The sequence below is a fragment of the Sorex araneus genome, chromosome 1 (genome assembly GCF_027595985.1).
Source record: "Sorex araneus isolate mSorAra2 chromosome 1, mSorAra2.pri, whole genome shotgun sequence".
NCBI classification, from domain to species: Eukaryota; Metazoa; Chordata; class Mammalia; order Eulipotyphla; family Soricidae; genus Sorex; species Sorex araneus.
Window position 1 is genome coordinate 106,667,816 of NC_073302.1, and position 17,995 is coordinate 106,685,810.

Below are 17,995 nucleotides of genomic sequence, written 5' to 3' on the forward strand. Positions count from 1 at the left end.
ATTTTATGAGGCTAAATTCAAATTGCTGGCATGGCTGTGTTTATTCTGGTGACTCTAGAGGAGAAACTCCTTCTTCTATTTTCCAACTTCTGTGGCTACCCCATAGCCCTTGGTTGCTGGTACATTTTCAAAGTAGATGTTGGTTGCTTGAGATTTTATCATATGGGCTAACATTTAATATTCCCTCTCAGCTTCCTACTTCTACTATTAAAGGTCCTGTGATGACATTGGGCCCAAACAGAAAATCCTAGATAATCTAGTAGATTTATATCAACTTTAAATCCACTTGCAACCTAACTTTCTCTTTGCTCTGAAATGTGACATAACAATAGGTTCTGGGTCTTAGGGCATGCACATCTCTAAGAAATTGTTAACTTTGATTATTAAACATTGTATTCTATAATTCAAAGGAAGCTCTTAGTTATAGGAAAGTTTTAGTAGAGGGATATGAGATATACTGGTGCCAATCTGCATATCCCGTGACAGTAGACAGGCCTCAGCAGAAATTGAAAGTATGTATGAAATATATGTCTATTAAATATATTACAATTTTAATATAAATGACAACAATGCAACTTAGCTTAAGCAAAACTCAGCAAATGCCAATGCCACTGGTACTGGCACAATAGGTATTAATGGTGACAAGGGAATTGGCAAACCAGATCTCCAGTCACCTTGCCTGTCTTCACCCCAACTTTACAACAGAAATTTAAGCCATGGATAAAGGTTGGGTATGTGCATGTGAGAAATTCTACCCTTTTCATAGCAGTTCCAGTAAGAAAACCTTAAGAGTTTTGTTCTAGAACTAGAATTTTAAAACATTATAAAAGTGGGAGAAGATTAAGAATATTTTTTCAGAAGTACAGGCAAATAGCTGTGCGGGCTATGCCAATGAGAGATATTGAATGACCTGCCCTTGAGGAGTGGGAACAATTTCCCTTCATTCAAATATGGGATGGTTTGTCCCTGAAAAGTGACTTACAAGTCAAAAAAGGCACAATAATTTTGGCCTCATTTTAAGCAATTATTTCTCCACTTTTCATGCTATCACAAAGCATGAAAAAGCTTTGTGGAGATGCCCAAATGGAGAGGAATGAGTCAGTGCCATCTTAGATTCAGTTAGGATAGCCCCAGGAGAATCACTTCCAGATACCATGTAGATGACAATCTGCATATTTATCAGCAGAGTAACTGATTGTATTTTAATATTGCAAATTTGAGACTGATTTTCTGACACAGCAACCATTAACTGTGATGGGATGATTCTAAGTTTCAAATTCAAGTATTTACCTCTGATAGCTCACTTCTGTCAGTGCCTTCTTTCCCCCAACAACTTGGTATGGTGATAGGAAGAAGGGAAATGGGATATGTTAGAATTTGTCACCTTCCTTCTCTTGGGAATGCCCTGTAGAATCTAAGATCAGTGATACTTTTGCTCAAACATGTGAGACCCAGTTCATGGTCTTGGTGTTTCACTCTCATAAATGCTGAAGGGTGGATGCAGAGACAGACACCAAGGCCATGAATTTGAGGCACTAGAGCAGCGTTGTCTCTTTGGCCCAATTTACTCATCCAGGGAACTTTCAAAAGTACTGAAAACTGCCTCCTGTCTCCACACCCCAAGTATTTAGAAAATACTGGTTTTGCGTAGCACTTGGCTATTATAGCTTTTTTTTTTTTTTAAATAAAACCCTACAGGCAATTAGGTAGATGAGACAGATAACATCCAAAATTCAATAAAAGGTTTTGTTTTCTTTCAATGTCAGAGCACTGCTATTCATTCAGCCACGGATTAAGGTGACTAAAGTGGGCATGAACTGCACATTACTTATTTTTAAAGAATATTTATTGAATACCCCGGAAATAGACCATTAGAAAACTGTTCATGATCGAGTTTCAGTCATAGAGTGATTCAACACCCATCCCTTCTCCAGTGTACATTTCCCAGTGTACCATCAGTATTGGCTGTTTCCCTCTCACCATCCCCTAACACCCCACCCCTCACCCCCAGCCTCCCTCTATGGCAGGCTATTTTCTCGTCTCTCTCTTTCTCTCTCTCTCTCTCTCTCTCTCCATTTCTTTTTGTGCATTACGGTTTGCAATACAGGTACTAAGAGGTCATGGTGTTTGCTCAGGGCGTTCAGTATTTTTATCGAGACGGTCAGGTTGGGTTATCTTTTTAACTGGGTGGCAGTTTTGGGGTGTGGATGTGACTACTGAGGCTTCTGGAAGTACAGGGATATGGGCAGAGGTAGCTCATCCTGACTCTGAGAAAGCCTGGAGATTTTAGTCACAAAATCCACACGCCTGAATTTTCACAGATTATGTCTCAGTCAAGTCCGTCCAGAGATGGTGGAGTCATCTGGGGGACATGTGGGGCTTTGGGATTGTAGAAATAAGCAGCTGCCGGGGACTCTGCATAGGTGGGCACCAGGCTAATCACCACCCTCCAATTTATCCATCTTTTCAACCTTGAGCAGGTCGGAGATTAACTGTGACTTTGATCTCTTTCAAGATTTATTTATGGGGCTCCAAAGCAAGGCCGGTGGAGCTTACATGGCGGTGCTGGAGTTGGTTTGTGACTACCAGTGCTTCTAGGATTATTGGGAAGTAGGAGAAGGTAGCCCACCCCGACTCCGAGAAAGCTGGAGATTTCAGTCACAAAACCAGCAAACCTGAATTTTCAGCAGATTATATCTCTGAGGTCTGTCCTGAGATGGTGGAGTCAGGCCAGGGGCATGGCAGTGATTTTGGATTACAGAAGCAAGTGGCTGTTGGGGTTTCTCCTTGTGCAGGCACCAGGCTGACCCACCCCTCTTTGATTTACCCCAGTCTGTTAAGCCTTGCGTGGGTCTGAGATTAACTTTGGGTTTTGATCTCTTTTGAGATTTATTTATGGGTCTCTGAAGCAAATCTGAAGCAAGGTGAAAAATGAGCTTATATAGCCAAGTCGGTGGTAGTTTGTGGGTGTGACTCCCACATACCAAACTTTTGGCCATTTAATTTCTCGGGAAACTTGTTCCCGAGTTTTTGGGGTCTGGCTAGAGGCACAGTGGCAATTTTGGGATATCAGGAAGCATGAAAACACAATTAGGTTGCTAATGCACCAATGCCACGAGTACAGGTTGACCAATTGGCGGAACCATACCCCCAATAAAAATAAAACATGAAAAAAAGACAAAACAAGAATGAAATAATGTATATGGAAGAGAAGCAATGGAAGACTTTGCAGATAGAGCTATGGAATCAAACTTCTAGACAAGACCACAGTGCCAGTGTGCATTTTGGTAGGTCCAGTTGGTTTTCTTAACAGAACTAGAGATAGTTAATAGGAAAATTCCCCCAAATCCAGTTATTCTCTCCTCCTGAAATCACACAGGTTGAATTTGGGCCTTTAATGCCTTATTGGGGCATGAGGATAGCGAGAGCTATTAAGATATATATTGGAACAATTGCTTGCAGAATTAGTCTTTTAGAGGTGGTTGTTTTTTTTTCTGACATAGGCAGAAAAAAAAAGACATAGGCAGAAAAAAATCTGAAATGTCATCGTTTTATCAATGTGGGCCACTGAAATATGATAGAGAAAACACATTCTCATCAATCCCTATGGACACAGTAAATGACAGAAAATGTTGCCTTTTGCTTTCGACTGCTAAGAGTTTGAATTTCTTGTTACTCAGAGTTTGAATTTCTTGTTACTCCAACATACACCATCATATATTGATTAATACCTATTCAGAGCCAGATGGATAGGTATTTCTCTGTCGAGGGTTCAGAAGCAGAATTCCTGCCCTTCTGACGTCCAATTTTGAATTCTGCCAAGGACTTTTCTTTAGAGGAGACAAGAAGAAAGAGAATGGGCAGATTCTTCAGTGCTTGGTTTGTGAATTAAAGCAACATGCTTTGACTTCAAGTCAGGGAATTATTTTATTTTATTTCGAAATCTGTATTTGGAAAGCTAGCAAACTTTTCCCTGAGGGTAAACTGGATAGGATGGTCTCTGTTCTTGGGAAATTGGGTTCAGTTGATAGAGGGGTGTGATGTTCAGACAAAACAGGATGGACCAGAAGCAGGAAGGAAAGTGGGACTTCCTTCTAAACCTGAAAAACTATGAGATGTCCCTGATTGGAGGTATGAACAGCAAAAGGGTATTTAAAAATATTAGTGAAATAATAGAAAATTTGAGGTCTCCTAAGGCCAATGATCATAAGGTGACTGCCATGGAAGGGGCAATTTGTTACTTACAGTTTTCAGAAGGAGATGGCATACTCAGACACAGAGAACATGTCACAGTCCCTCTAGAAGCTGAGAGAAGGGGGCAGTAGGGGCGGCAGTCAGATAAGTAGGCTTAGAATGGGTATCTTCTGTCTTTTAATTTAAAAAAATTATCAGCTCTTGAGTCACTGTCATTTGCATAATTATTCTCAGTTAAGTTTCAGGCATACAATATTCCAAAACCAATCCCACCACCAATGTGACTTCCCTTCATCTAAAAACAATATTTTGGCACAATAGATTTTCAAAGATTTTAATAACGGTTTTAGGCACTTGGTGTTAGGTTGGATGTTTTTCATTCCGTGTGGGAAGATCTGCACTTAAAGCCATTCCTATGTCCCTGCTACCTGGCGCTGGGTTTAGGAGAGGACAGTAGCCTAGAGAGTGAGACTCTGAGGATCAGGGGTTGGCTCAGAAGTTAACGCACAAGTTTTGCATGCATGAAGTTGTGGGTTCGATCCCTGGTGCCACCATGTGCCCTAGCTGGCTCCAGTCACCTCTGGAGTTGGTGACCTGCCACTCTGGGGTGGACCATCTTCCCATCTTCAACACGGGGGCAGTTTCTGAATCTGCTCCAGCCAGGTGTGTGCAGGCACCATTAAAACAGGCTGTAACCTGCAGCAAGCATAACTTCTGAAAGAGATGTGGGGGCCCTGGGGACCACCACCCCTGAATGTGTCTGAGCACCACAACCGCATGTGTGAGCCCCACAACCAAGACTGTGCAGTCGCTGGGTATTGGCAACAATAGCATTGACAGACGAGTGAAGAGGGAGAGAGAGAGAGAGGAAGACAGAGAGAGAGAGAGAGACAGAGACAGAGACAGAGACAAAAACAGAGAGAGACAGAGACAAAGACAGAGAGAGACAGAGACAGAGAGAGACAGAGACAAAGACAGAGAGAGACAGAGACAAAGACAGAGAGAGACAGAGACAAAGACAGAGAGACAGAGAGAGGCAGAGAGACAGGGCAGAGTGAGCCTCTGAGAAGGGGACGGGCCAGGGCATGAGCATGGTTGTAAAGCAGACTTGTTGGGGAGTGGTTATTGTCTGTAGGGAGGTACTAGCCCTGGGAGGGAAGTTCCTACAGATTCATCGTATCAGAATATGGAAAGTAAAAAACATGGCTGATGTAAGGAGAGATCTTTTTCTTCCCCACTCCTGGCATCTGTAACATTCAAGACAGATATGTAGGGCCCCAGAACAGAAAAGGTTAGATCTGTTGTGTGTTTCTATGCAACAAACCATCACAACATTTAGCAGATCAAACAAACAGTGATGGGATTGAGGGTGAGGGTCACATTTGGCTGTGCTCAGGGATCACTCCTGGCAGTGCTCAAGGGATGATAAGTGGTGGCAGAAATTGATCTGAGGTCAGCTGTGTATGTGTCTTATTCACTGGACTACCTCTCTAGTTCCAAACAGTTTTTCGTTCTAAATTATCAGCTTTAAAGTTTGATTTTGTTGGAATGGAATAAGGAGCAATTGGACAGCGGGTAGGGTGTTTGCCTTGCACATGGCTCACCCTGGTTCTGTCCCTCTCGGAGAGCCCTGGAAGCTACCGAGAGTATCCCGCTCACACGGCAGAGCTTGGCAAGCTATCCCTGGTGTATTCAATATGCCAAAAACAGTAACAACAAGTCTCACAATGGAGATGTTACTGGTGCCCAATGGAGCAAATTGATGACAATTTGCTACAGTGCAGTGCTGAAGTTTTATTTTAGTTGTTATGACTTATAATGTGCTTAGCAGTTATATTTCATGCCTATAACACCTTCCACAAATGGTGTCCACTTCCATCCACCATTTACTCAAGGTCCCCCTCGACTCCCCCTTCTTCCGGTCCGCCTTCCCTCTGCCATGGTAAACTTGGCTCTGTAGTATAGTTTTCAGGTTCTCTTCTTTTAGCCATTTGTTATCCCCCTACTGTGCTTCTTTGTATCCCTCACATGAGGGAGATCATTCTGTCCCTCCTCTTCTGACTGACTGCATCACCGTGATTCTCTCCTTATCTCACCGTCTTAGTGGGTTAGATTTAACACTAGTCCTCTGCCCCGTCTCTCATTGACACTGTAGCATCAGTGACAGCCGTTTCCAAGCTCACTCTGTGGTAAAGGTCCTTGTAAGGGAGATGGACCCACTGCCAAGGGCCCTGGCTAGTTTTCCCTGCCAGGTGGATCTCTACAGGGAAATTCACAACAGGGCAGCTACCTTCCACCAGCTGTGAAGCAATGAGACAAAGAGTTGAAAGCCAGGATTTTCCTGGAACTCAATTTCGGAAATGGCATCTCTCCCAATTCCAGAAGAGGCCTTCGATTTCTTGTACTGGATTAAGTTTAGGAGCATGTCACTATGTCTCCTCCATGATTGAGAGTAACATGAATATCAGTGTGTTTTAGCAGTTCTGCCTCTCAGGAGTTCAGTCTTCGGGCTTTGCATCAGAAAAGCAGCCAGATGCTGGCGGGACTGTTGGCGTCTCTGCATCAGGCAAGGGAAGATTTGGAGAGATGCCTCTTCTCACGAGGAGCCGAGAGGTGGCAGGAAGCCCCAGTTTCCAGAATCGAATGACCATATCAGGCCAAAATCTGAAGACATCTGTGTCATGAAATGAGCAGGCTCCCATCTCCTGCTCCCAAAGCAGGCACAGAAGCCTCTGGTGCTCGAGGTGACCTGGATTGCCAGGGAGATGGCCTCCAGGGCAAGATGAGCAATTCTGGGGTAACCAAGATGAGCTGGGGCTGTCCCAGCGCTCTGGGACACATACTCACTCTTGCTTAAATCCTCAGGAAGTTGGATCTATTTCCTGCCATCCCTGAAAGGAAGCCCCTGATGGAAACCAGGTTGAGATGTGGGAAGCAAAGTATCTCAAGTGTGTGCAGCCTGCTAAGTCATTCCTGCCTTAAAGGTTCCAGAGCTGGTCCCCAAGGGGACACACTGTGGGGAGGGAAGGAAAAGGCTGTCAAGAAAGTGGCGAATGTGCCATTAGCGGCGTGTTCTTCTGCAACATGGCCCATGTGCTTTCCATCTCGCCTCTCTCCACATGTGTCATACCTCGCTCTTTTCTCATCCAGTCCCTGATATTCTCCTGGGCCTGTAAGTGTTTCCATCTCTAACAGTTTGGACAGACAGGACCATTCCGGATTCCAGGCTCCTGCCAGACATAAGGAGTTGCATGACGGTGTAAAGCAGAGACAGAAAGATTTCTGCTCAACACTTCCTGTCCTGTTAGCAAGTACCAGATTCCAGCAACAAAGCCTTCTCCTTCCACAAGAAGAGACACTCCAGTGCCAGGTGCAACTAAGGAGTTGATCTCCAAGCAGATGACAACATGCTATGTGTATTTTTTTATGGATGTGTTTTTTAAGAGTTTTAAGGTATCCAAAATATCATGAAAAGACGGGACAGTACATGTAAGGTCGATATGAGTATCTCTGCCTTATCTAATGTGGTGATCAAAATTTCATCAGGAAACAGTCTCTGTGGTCCCTCCTGCCCAGCCCTTTAGGGAGAAAACTCATACTGATCAGAATGAGCTGTAGTATAACTCGGCAGTAGTTATTTTCTATGAGATAATATGCTTTTTGAGAGGGACAGACATAGAAGGACTGCACTCATTTGTGGAGCATAGAATAACATCGCATGAGGCTGACACCCAAGGACAGTAGATACAAGGGCCAGGGGGATTGCCCCATAGCTGGAAGACTGCTTCATGAGCAGAGGGGAGAAGGCAGATGGAATAGAGAAGGGATCACTAAGAAAATTGATGGCTGGAGGAATCAGTGGGGATGGGAGATGTGTGTTGAAAATAGATAATGGACCAAACATGATGGCCTCTCAGTGTCTGTGTTGCAAACTATAATGCCCAAAAGGAGAGAGAGAGAGTATGGGGAATATTGTCTGCCATGAAGGCAGGGGGAGGGTGGGAAAGGGGGGTTATACCCGGGATATTGATGGTGGGGGATGTGCACTGGTGGAGGAATGGGTGTTTGATCATTGTGAGATTGTAACCCAAACATGAAAGCTTGTAACTATCTCATGGTGATTCAATAAAATAAAAAAGCAAATATGCTTTTTATGGGTTTTATACTTTTAGTTTATAGAAATGGGACACCTATATTTCATATTTAAGGAAAACATAAAAGGTGGTATAAAATAAATGAATTGCTTGACATTCCAAAGGACTTTTGGAAACTAAATTGTGTTCCCGCATTTTTTTTCTCTTGAGAGTGGTGGGTGATTAGGCTCCCTTAGCACTTTTGCAGAAAGCTTTTCTCTAAATCCTCAATTTCACCAGCAAAGTCTACACTATATTCCATCGTTCCTTTTCATAAAGAAGATACATTGATCACATTTCCTGGGAGATTTGTGAGTCTCTACTCCAGGTGACAGTAATAGACCAGTACTTTTCTATTATCATCTTGCTTCTTGCTTTAATATATTCCTCAAGGGGACAGCTTTTGACCATTACTAAAACTATGGGATTTGTTTATTATAAGCCTTCTGTCTTTAAACTCTTAACAATCTTGAGGACTTTTGTTATCTGTCCTAAAGATCCTACAAAAAAAATAATGCCAGGTATTTTGTATTTGTTTGAGTAGTAAGAGTTATAGGAGGGGTGATGTGTTTTTGTAAGATATCAATTCCTTCCTTTTTGAAGGATGTATGAAATCTGGGGGTTCATTTGATCTCTCGAAATGAACATAAACCAGGTATAACATCACTTTCCGTGTCTGACAGCATAATTGGTACCAGGAGTAGCTTCAGGAAACAGACCCTTGAAATGTGTTTCTGGGGTTGAGGTACTCAATGAGGTTGAATTGAATAATCTCAGTCACTAAAGGTCTGTGACACCAGGACAATCCATGCCCCCAGTGGTCAGAGAGATTCAAGGAATGAGCTTGTGGAAGAATCCCCGTCTTTGGCATCCACCCCATCTGATGACCATAGTAATGGTGAGGTTGGGAGGTGTCTGCTGTGATAGAGAAGTATTCCACACCTCCTCATATACTTCCCCTCGCCTGGGTTGGAGGTATTTCCCATGCCCTTGACTTTGGACATGGCCGTGTGGCTTTCTTTAGCCACAGGACTTGAATAAATTTAAGGTAGGCAGAGGCATTAAATTGTGCAAGCTAGCGCACTGAGCGGGTGTCAGCCCTATGGGGCCAGTACACAGATTCAATATGAAAGGAGGAAGAGTTTCAAGAAAAGAAAGTGACGTCACAGCCAGACAGCACCTCTGTTCTGAGACCAACACTGATCGTCTTCATGTTCTGGGGCCATGCGTCATGCCTTTTCCAGAAATTTCTAGATGGGGCCTCTGTTTCCCAGGTCCCTTTATTAAACACTCTTTATAGAGTCTGTTCCTTCTCTTTCTATCCCTCCTCTCTCCCTCCTGGAGCAGGGCTTTGTTTCTGTAAGAAGGCCAGGAGATACTGGGGCTCAATTTCCTACAGCAGACAAATTTCTCGTTGAAAATCCAAAGCCTTTCAAGTTCTTATCTGTAGGCTCCTTAAATGCAGAAGCTATACTTTAATTCATCTCAGTAACTTTATCAGCCACTCACAGGAGCTCCATCAATCAATCCTGAATTGTTGTTCCCTATGGGAAGAGCAATTCTTTTACAAATACAGAGTTAAGAGAAACAATTAGAGTCAAATGGGAGCTCAATTTCTAATTTTTTGAGAAGCGTCCATACTGCTTTCCAAAAGGGCTGAACCAGTCGGCATTCCCACCAGCAGTGTAGGAGGGTCCCTTTTCCCCCACATCCACGCGAACAGAGGTTGCTTTTGTTCTTTTGGATGTGTGCCATTCACTGTGGTGTGAGGTGGTATCTCATAGTTGTTTTGATCTGCATCTCTCTGATGATTAGTGATGAAGAGCATTTTTTCATGTGCCTTTTTGCCATTCATATTTCTTCCTTGAGAAAATTTCTGTTCATTTCCATTCCCCATTTTTTTTGCTTTTTGGGTCACACCTGGCGATGCACAGGGGTTACTCCTGACTCTGCACTCAGGAATCACTCCTGGCGGTGCTCAGGGGACCATATGGGATGCTGGGAATCGAACGTGGGTCAGCTGCGTGCAAGGCAAACGCCCTCCCCGCTGTGCTATCACCCCAGTCCCTCCATCCCCCATTTTTTGATGGGGTTGGGAGTTTTCTTCTTGTAGATTCCAACCAGTGCCTTGTCTATACTTGAAATTGAGCTCCCATTTGACCCAGCAATACCACTACTGGGAATATATCCCGAAGAGGCAAAAAAGTACAGTCGAAATGACATCTGCACTCGAATGTTCATTGCAGCACTGTTTACAATAGCCAGAATCTGGAAAAAACCTGAGTGCCCGATAACGAATGACTGGTTAAAGAAACTTTGGTATATCTACACAATGGAATACTATGCGGCTGTTAGAAAAGATTAAGTCATGAAATTTGCATATAAGTGGATCAACATGGAAAGTATCATGCTAAGTGAAATGAATCAGAAAGAGAGAGACAGACATAGAAAGATTGCACTCATCTGTGGAATATAAAATAAAATAACTACCAGGAGGTTGGCTCCAAGGCTTGGAAGCTGGCCCCACACGCTGGAGGAAGGGGCAACTCACATAGAGAAGGAAACACCAGGTAAAGTGTAGTTTGAGGACCCGCACGGGATGGGACATGCACTCTGAAAATAGAATATAGACCAAATACGATGGCCACGTAGTGCCTCTGTTGCAAACCACAACACCCAAAAGGAGAGAGAGAGAACAAAAGGGATGCCTTACCACAGAGGTGGGGTGGGGTGGGGGGATGGGGTGGGAGGGTGGGAGGGATATTGGGAACATTGGTAGAGGGGACTGGGCACTGGTGTAGGGATATAAACAAAATGCAAACATGAAAGTTCATAAGTTTGCAACTGCAACTCCTGGTGATTCACGAATAAAAAAATTTTTTTTAAAAGAAAGAAAAACAATTAGAGCATTTGTGTCACAATAAAGTTTGGGATAAAAATCTGAAAAGCCTAAATAATTTCTTGAGGGGATGGTGGCTCCCAAGAAGTCCCAGGGACCCTTACTAGAGATGGCCAGCCAACCAGCAGAGAGCCCCAGAGGTCACCTGAGGATGATGGGGTGCCTCCCCGGCTGCACTGTGCAATACAGGGGCCCTCATGGTGCTGAAGATCAAATCAGGGCCAGCTGCATGCACTGCAGCATCTTAACCCGCGCACCATCTTGCCCGCTTTTTAATGTTTTCTATGAAAACTCCATCTCCAGACTTTGTTTGGACTTGGTCTCATTGGCCCACTTCTTTTATCTCTCCCCAACCCCACCACGCCGGGACCCCACGCCCCTATACACCCACCCACCAACCCACCTGAAACCCTTCCCTAAATGTTGCGATTTTGCTCCGGGTGCCTCTGGGGGTGAGGAGGTTGGGGGGTTGAGGAAACTCTTCCCTTCTCCCGCTCTCGGCTTCTGTCAAACCTTGATGGTCTCACGTCTCCACTGAATTGTTGAAATACAGCCTGTCCAGAGAAGTAGGAAAAGAACGTATTGCAAAGGTAGTTTTGAGTCAGAAATGCTTCTGTTAGCCAAGCTTTGGAATGAGAAATGCATTCTGGTCAGAACCATCGGGGGGAAAAAATCATTGACGCCGCAACATGACTAGATTTGCATTTTGGAAAAATAAAGTTGAATGTATGTGAGGTTGAATTTGACACAGAAGGATTAACACAGAGCGGGGAGCAATTAACGGACATTTAAACAGGGCTGGAGAGCTAGTCCAGGGGGGATGGTGCTCGCCAAGCATGCAGTTGACTTTGATTTGATCTCCAGCATTGCATATGGTCCCCTGAGCAGGGAGCACTGATCCCTGAGTACAGAGCCAGGTGTAAACCCTGAGCACAGTTGGATGTTGCCCAATCTCCAACCCTCTCAGTGTTTAAACAGTGCATTTAAACACTCAACAGTGTGTTGGACTGAAACAGTGTGGCTGGAGAAAGAGGATGGATTCAAAGTACACTTGGGAGACTTGAGGGTGGGCTCAGGGATTCAAAGCACCTCCCATACAGCAGGTCAGGAGGTTCGAGTCTAATCCCCAGTATTGCCCCTACGCACCCAAGCATGGTCTCAGCGACTGTGCTGTCTGGGGTGCCCCAGGGTCACAAAGGAGAGCAAGCACCTCAACTAATGTCTTGGCTCAGGGCAAGCACCACAGCCCCCAAAAATGTGGGTAGAAGTGTGAGGCCAGCATTCACGCAGGTGAGCACCGCAGCGCCCCCTGGAGGACACTGCCACCAGAATGACTGGGTTCGAGGCCCCCAAACTACAGAACAACTTTCCAGGGCCACCCGTGCCAAGCATGTGAGGGCCACTGCGAAAGCTGACCCCCGTCATTGCAAAAACAGCAGCAATCGGAAGGGAAGGGGGAAGCGAGGTGTCCAATGGCAAGTGCTCGCAGAACTGTGCCTTAAAGGCCCTTTCATTGTGTCTCCTCCTGCATGGTTGTGATCACGACATGGAAGAAGGACAAATGAGGCTAGATCAGAATTTTCGTTTTCCAGAACAATCCCAGATCCTGGCACACCTGTGATGTTTGTCTTTCCTTGTGATGAGTTCGCTAAGGCTTCTGGGACATGAGCTAAGTCATTATTTACTTCTGTGCTTTTTAACCCTTTCGCTCATGAACTATCCATGGAGGGTTAAGAACAAGAGGGCCTGTTTTGTGTTAAAGTCACAAAAATAGCAAATGCAAATAATCCTGCCCTAACTAATAACTACTGAGGCATGTATAAGAGAATCTCTCAAAACTGCTACTCTCAATTTAAACATTAAGTGTAATATAGCAAGAAAATAATGGAAAAGTAATAAGTCACTTTAGCTACATTGTTTATCTTACACATGATCAACAGTGTGGAAATTGCTGTGGTTCATAAATAGTCTCCATATGGTGTCAGATTATTCATCTTGCCTTGCAATCTGCAAATAATTTGCTCATGTTATGCCAATTTTTAATGTATTAAATATGAGACACTTACCCAAACATACTGAATTTGATTTTTTTGTGTGTATGTGATAACACTCGTGGCTTGTCTAATATTCTAGAAATTTCCATGAAGATTCACCCAAGATTAATTTAGAAGTAAAAAGAAGAACATGAACAAGAAGAAAAATAAGCAGGAGGAGGAGGAAGAGGAGGAAGAAGGAGAAGCAGAAAAAGAAAAGGAAGGAAGGGAGGAAGGAAGGAAGGAAGGAAGGAAGGAAGGAAGGAAGGAAGGAAGGAAGGAAGGAAGGAAGGAAGGAAGGAAGGAAGGAAGGAAGGAAGGAAGGAGAGATAAGGAAGAAGCTGTCAATTGCTGAACAGAACTGGTGCTGGTCAGATTCACAGTTAATAGCTCCTTAACCCCACTGCCATGGTCCAGAGGGGTGAGCAGATTAAAAGCCAAGGTCAGGGCTGGGCAGGCGGCCTTCAGCTCTGGAGTTCTCCTCAGAGCTCCCACAGGGGCCAAAGGTCTCCCCAGTGCTAACCGATGCCTTGTGGGAAGTTGGGAGAAAACCAAGCTTCTATCTGCATGAATAAAATCTCCATATGGCTTCAAGAAGAGTGTGCTTATGTGTGTGTTTTAAGTAGCTTGCTCTTTCCCACGGTCATAAGAAGATCATGCTGTAAGAATTTCAATTTACAACAGTCATGCAGCTGTGGCTTAAAAATGTCAAGTGTGAGTGTGTGTGTGTGTGTTGTGTGTGTGTGTGTACACACACAGGCATGCTTATATAGATAGATGCATATAGACACACCTTCATGTCCATCTCTAAATGAGGGAAACTTGTGAAACTAAAAATAAAATGCCAAGCTATGGCAAAGATAGAAGATTCTGGTGACTTCCTTCTAGCTGGCTTTCAAGGCTATTATGAGAAAGTACCATGGAGAAAGGGTCACTTTTACTCCCACTCTTCTCTCTCAGAGTGGCTGGCCTGAGTTTCAGAAAGTCCTGCTATTTCTCTGAGTGTGGTTCCTTTTTTGCCAGGTTCGCACTCACTCATCTCACATGACCCAAAGCCAGGCTCATGTCAGGAACAGGAGAGAAGCCATCAGGGACTTTGTGGCAGGTGGGGTTGGACCAGTGGACCAGGAAGTAACACAGGAAATATTTGCCCGATAGAAGTGTGATGAGTAGGGGGCTGGAGTGATAGCACAGCGGGTAGGGCGTTTGCCTTGCATGCAGCCAACCCGGGTTCTAATCCCAGCATCCCATGTGGTCCCCTGAGCACCGCCAGGGGTGATTCCTGAGTGCATGAGCCAGGAGTGACCCCTGTGCATTGCTGGGTGTGACCCAAATAGCAAAACAAAAAAAAGTTTAAAAAAAAGAAGTGTGATGAGTAGACACCCCCCCCCACACACATAAGTACTAGTCCCACCCCTTGAAGCCTGTGAGTGTGGTTACAGGGTCTTTGCAAATGTCACGAAGTTTCTTCTGTTGAAATTATCTTGGATCTCTGGTTAGCTGGTCTTCCGTAGCAAGCAGGAGCCCTTGCATGCAGGAGGTCAGGAGGCCCGGAGTCTTAAAGGTGGGAGAGGGACAGAGGGCGATGGAATCAGGAGAAGGAATAGCAGAGGCAGGATCTGAGGCAGGCTGCTGTGACAAGTGGTATCTAGAGCCAGTTGGGATGGGCGACACGGGGAGGAATCTCTTCTAGGGCTCCGGGGTGGAGTGTGGCTTTGCAGCCATCACACTGTGGCCTGTGGCCTCTGAGTCATGAAAGAAGTTTCTACCATTTATAACCATCCAGCCTGTGCCATTACAGCAGCCCTCGCTGTAAGAAAAGACCAGAAAACTCAACCAGCAAAAGAAACGATTTCATTGCAATAAATTCCCCCTTTGCCCTTCCCTTGGCTGTGGTTGCTGCGCTGTGCAGGATTACACACTTAGCTACAGAGTTCACGGACCCCTGGTCAAGTACACTGGGATCACACCCTCTGTTCTGGGGCTGGGATGGTCCTCAGCACAGACATGGGGGTGAAACTTCAGGTCTCACCCCTGCAGGGAAAGTTCTCTCCCCTTTCCCTAAATCCCCCTGGCAATATATATATATATATATATATATATATATATATATATATACACACACACACACATATATGTATATATCTACACACACATATATATTTATATATGTGTGTGTATATATATATACACACATATATATATATTTTAAATCAAAATGAACATAAAGGAAGCTAGAACTCATGAGCAAGAGGACGAAAGGTTAAAGATAACCTGGAGGGCTGTGGCAGGAGCAGGTACAGGGCGGGGCCTCCTGTATTAATAAGTCAAAGTGAGTGGAATAAAAGCCAATTGCTAATGTGTATTTGGACTAAGGGTCAAACGTTCTACGTGCAAGTCTGTTGGGTTTGGTTGGGTGTAGACCATTTGGCCATAGCGCTGAGGTTGTGCACATCCCTACAGGGTACTGGATCTGCTGCGGAGACCAGTGTGGAGTCATATTCGGGGATGGGCTTGGTAGTAGTTCTTCACTCTGGCTACGTTTCTGTTAGGTTTGCTCGCAGCAGCTGCCTGCCTGTCTGCTCTCAATGTGGCTTTACTTACATCTCTATCGCCTCTCAGATGGTCACACGGGAGCCTCAGCAATGCGGAGATCTAAATGAAGGAACTGCCTCCGGGGGAAATGAGCTCTGTGGTCTCTCTGTGGTCTTCTTTTGGCTTCTGTCTTGAGCCACGAGTCTGTCTTCCAGCTCCTGCTAAATCACCCGAGACCTTCCCAAGAATGACAAGGGATGCTGGGTGTGCCTGCCATGCAAACTTCCTGACCCTTGGAAGGACTCATCCTCTGCACTGATTAGAGATCTGGTAGAGGACCTGTACCAAACACCATGCTCTCAGATTGATCCAAGAAAGTGGTAGTATTCATGTTCCCTGTAAACTCCTAGCTATGCCCCAAGACCCTGAAGGGAGATACCGACTGTCCAAACGTCCCCTCCCTAATCCAATCACATTTCCAAACAGCTGTTGGGCTCTTCCTATGCTCCGGGCACTCAAAATCTGGGGTGGAGTGGAGGAAAGAGGGTGAAGAAATATGAAAGTGGAGCAGGACAAAGACCTAAGAAGTAAAGCTGTCTAATAATGACTCTCAAGTCCTTGAGGATAGGAAGCAAATAAGGAAAAGGATGGAGGATGTGAAAGGAGGAGGTGAAGAGAGGAGGAAGAAGGGGAGAAAGGGAAGGAGGAAAGAGGAGGAAGTGGAGGGAGGAAGGGAGGCAGGAAGATGAGAAGAGGAGGAGGAAAAGGGGGCAATATAAGAAGGAGGAAGCAGGAGGAGAGGGAGTGAGGGAGAAGGAGGAAGGGGGCAAAAGTAAAGAGGAAAGAAGAAACGGAAGAAAGAAGAAAGGAGAGGGAGAAGAGGAGGGAAGAGAAAGGAAGGAGCAGAAGGAAGGAGAGTGGGGCAGGTAGGAGAACAAAGGAGGAGGAGGGAGCTTGGAAGAGGAAGGGAGAAGGAGGAGGGGAAGATGGTGGGGGAGGAGGAAGAATAGAAAGAAGGCGGGATGGAGAAGGAAAACAAGAATCGCCTACATGGGTGGGCCTGAGTCGAGACTCAGGGGTTCTTCTTTCTCTCTCGGATGCTTTGACAGACACACATTGTTCTTTCAGTCCATGAGCCACTCTTCTACATGCTGATTTTATGTGTGGAGACCACCGGCTCTCAACTGCCCCTCTCACACATATTGACTTAAGTCAATTTACAGAAAGAAATAAAAAATATAGGTGCCTTTTCTTCAGCCTCTCACTCAACACCCTTTTCCCAGTATCCCAGAGTTAATTTTTCACCACGGGTGCTATGGCAATTTGTTTTTAACGCAGGGAGCCCCCAAACACCATGGGTGTATGCTTGTGAAGCTTATTTAGGTAACAGTGGGAAAGGCACTAACTCTCGTGAACTTTGAGTGCTCTGCAGCTGAGCTGCGAAGTCCTCGGAACAGCCTCCTCGCAGACTGGAACAAGATGAGATGAGAAGTGATGCAGCTCATCTGGCGCTGCTCCGGAGGGTCGAGGCAGTGGGGTCTTGAGGAAGTGTGGGGTGGTGGGAGCCCAGCCCCGCTGTGCAGGGAGGGTCACGGCATTCCACGTTCCTGCAGTGTGGGCGTCGCTTTCATCTTTTTCTTCAGGCAGGAAGTGAGTCTCTCACACAGTCCGCAGCAGAAGGATGATCCTACAGAGAGCACACAGCTGCCCAGAGCGCTGGCTCCAGCCGTGAGGTGGGACGAGGCCTCTGGCAGACTCTGAACCCCAAGATCAAGAGAAAAGCAATGAGGAAACACAGCCGAGCTAGGAGTTTTGCATAAAATGTTGGATGAAAGTAAAACCTTGTATTTGACTCAAACTGGCAGGAATTCAGTCCTTTCATGATGCACTGTGATGCATATACAGGGAATATATACTAACGGAACACAGACCCAACACCAGACGGTCACTCCATGCTATCTCACAGATGATGTGAGCACTGCTGGGTGCTTTGTGTAGGATCCTGATTCACACAACGTGGTTGTGTTAGCCCTAACGAAGTTGTTCTACATTTCTTCACAAGCACACATCGAGATGGCTTCCAGAATACGTCAAATTCTTCAGCAATGAGGCAGGACTTTCAGACTGGGAACTCAACTGTTCTAGTATAAAACTTCTATTATTTTTAAAAAAAGAATTTAATTGTTTGGGTCCCCTTTCTA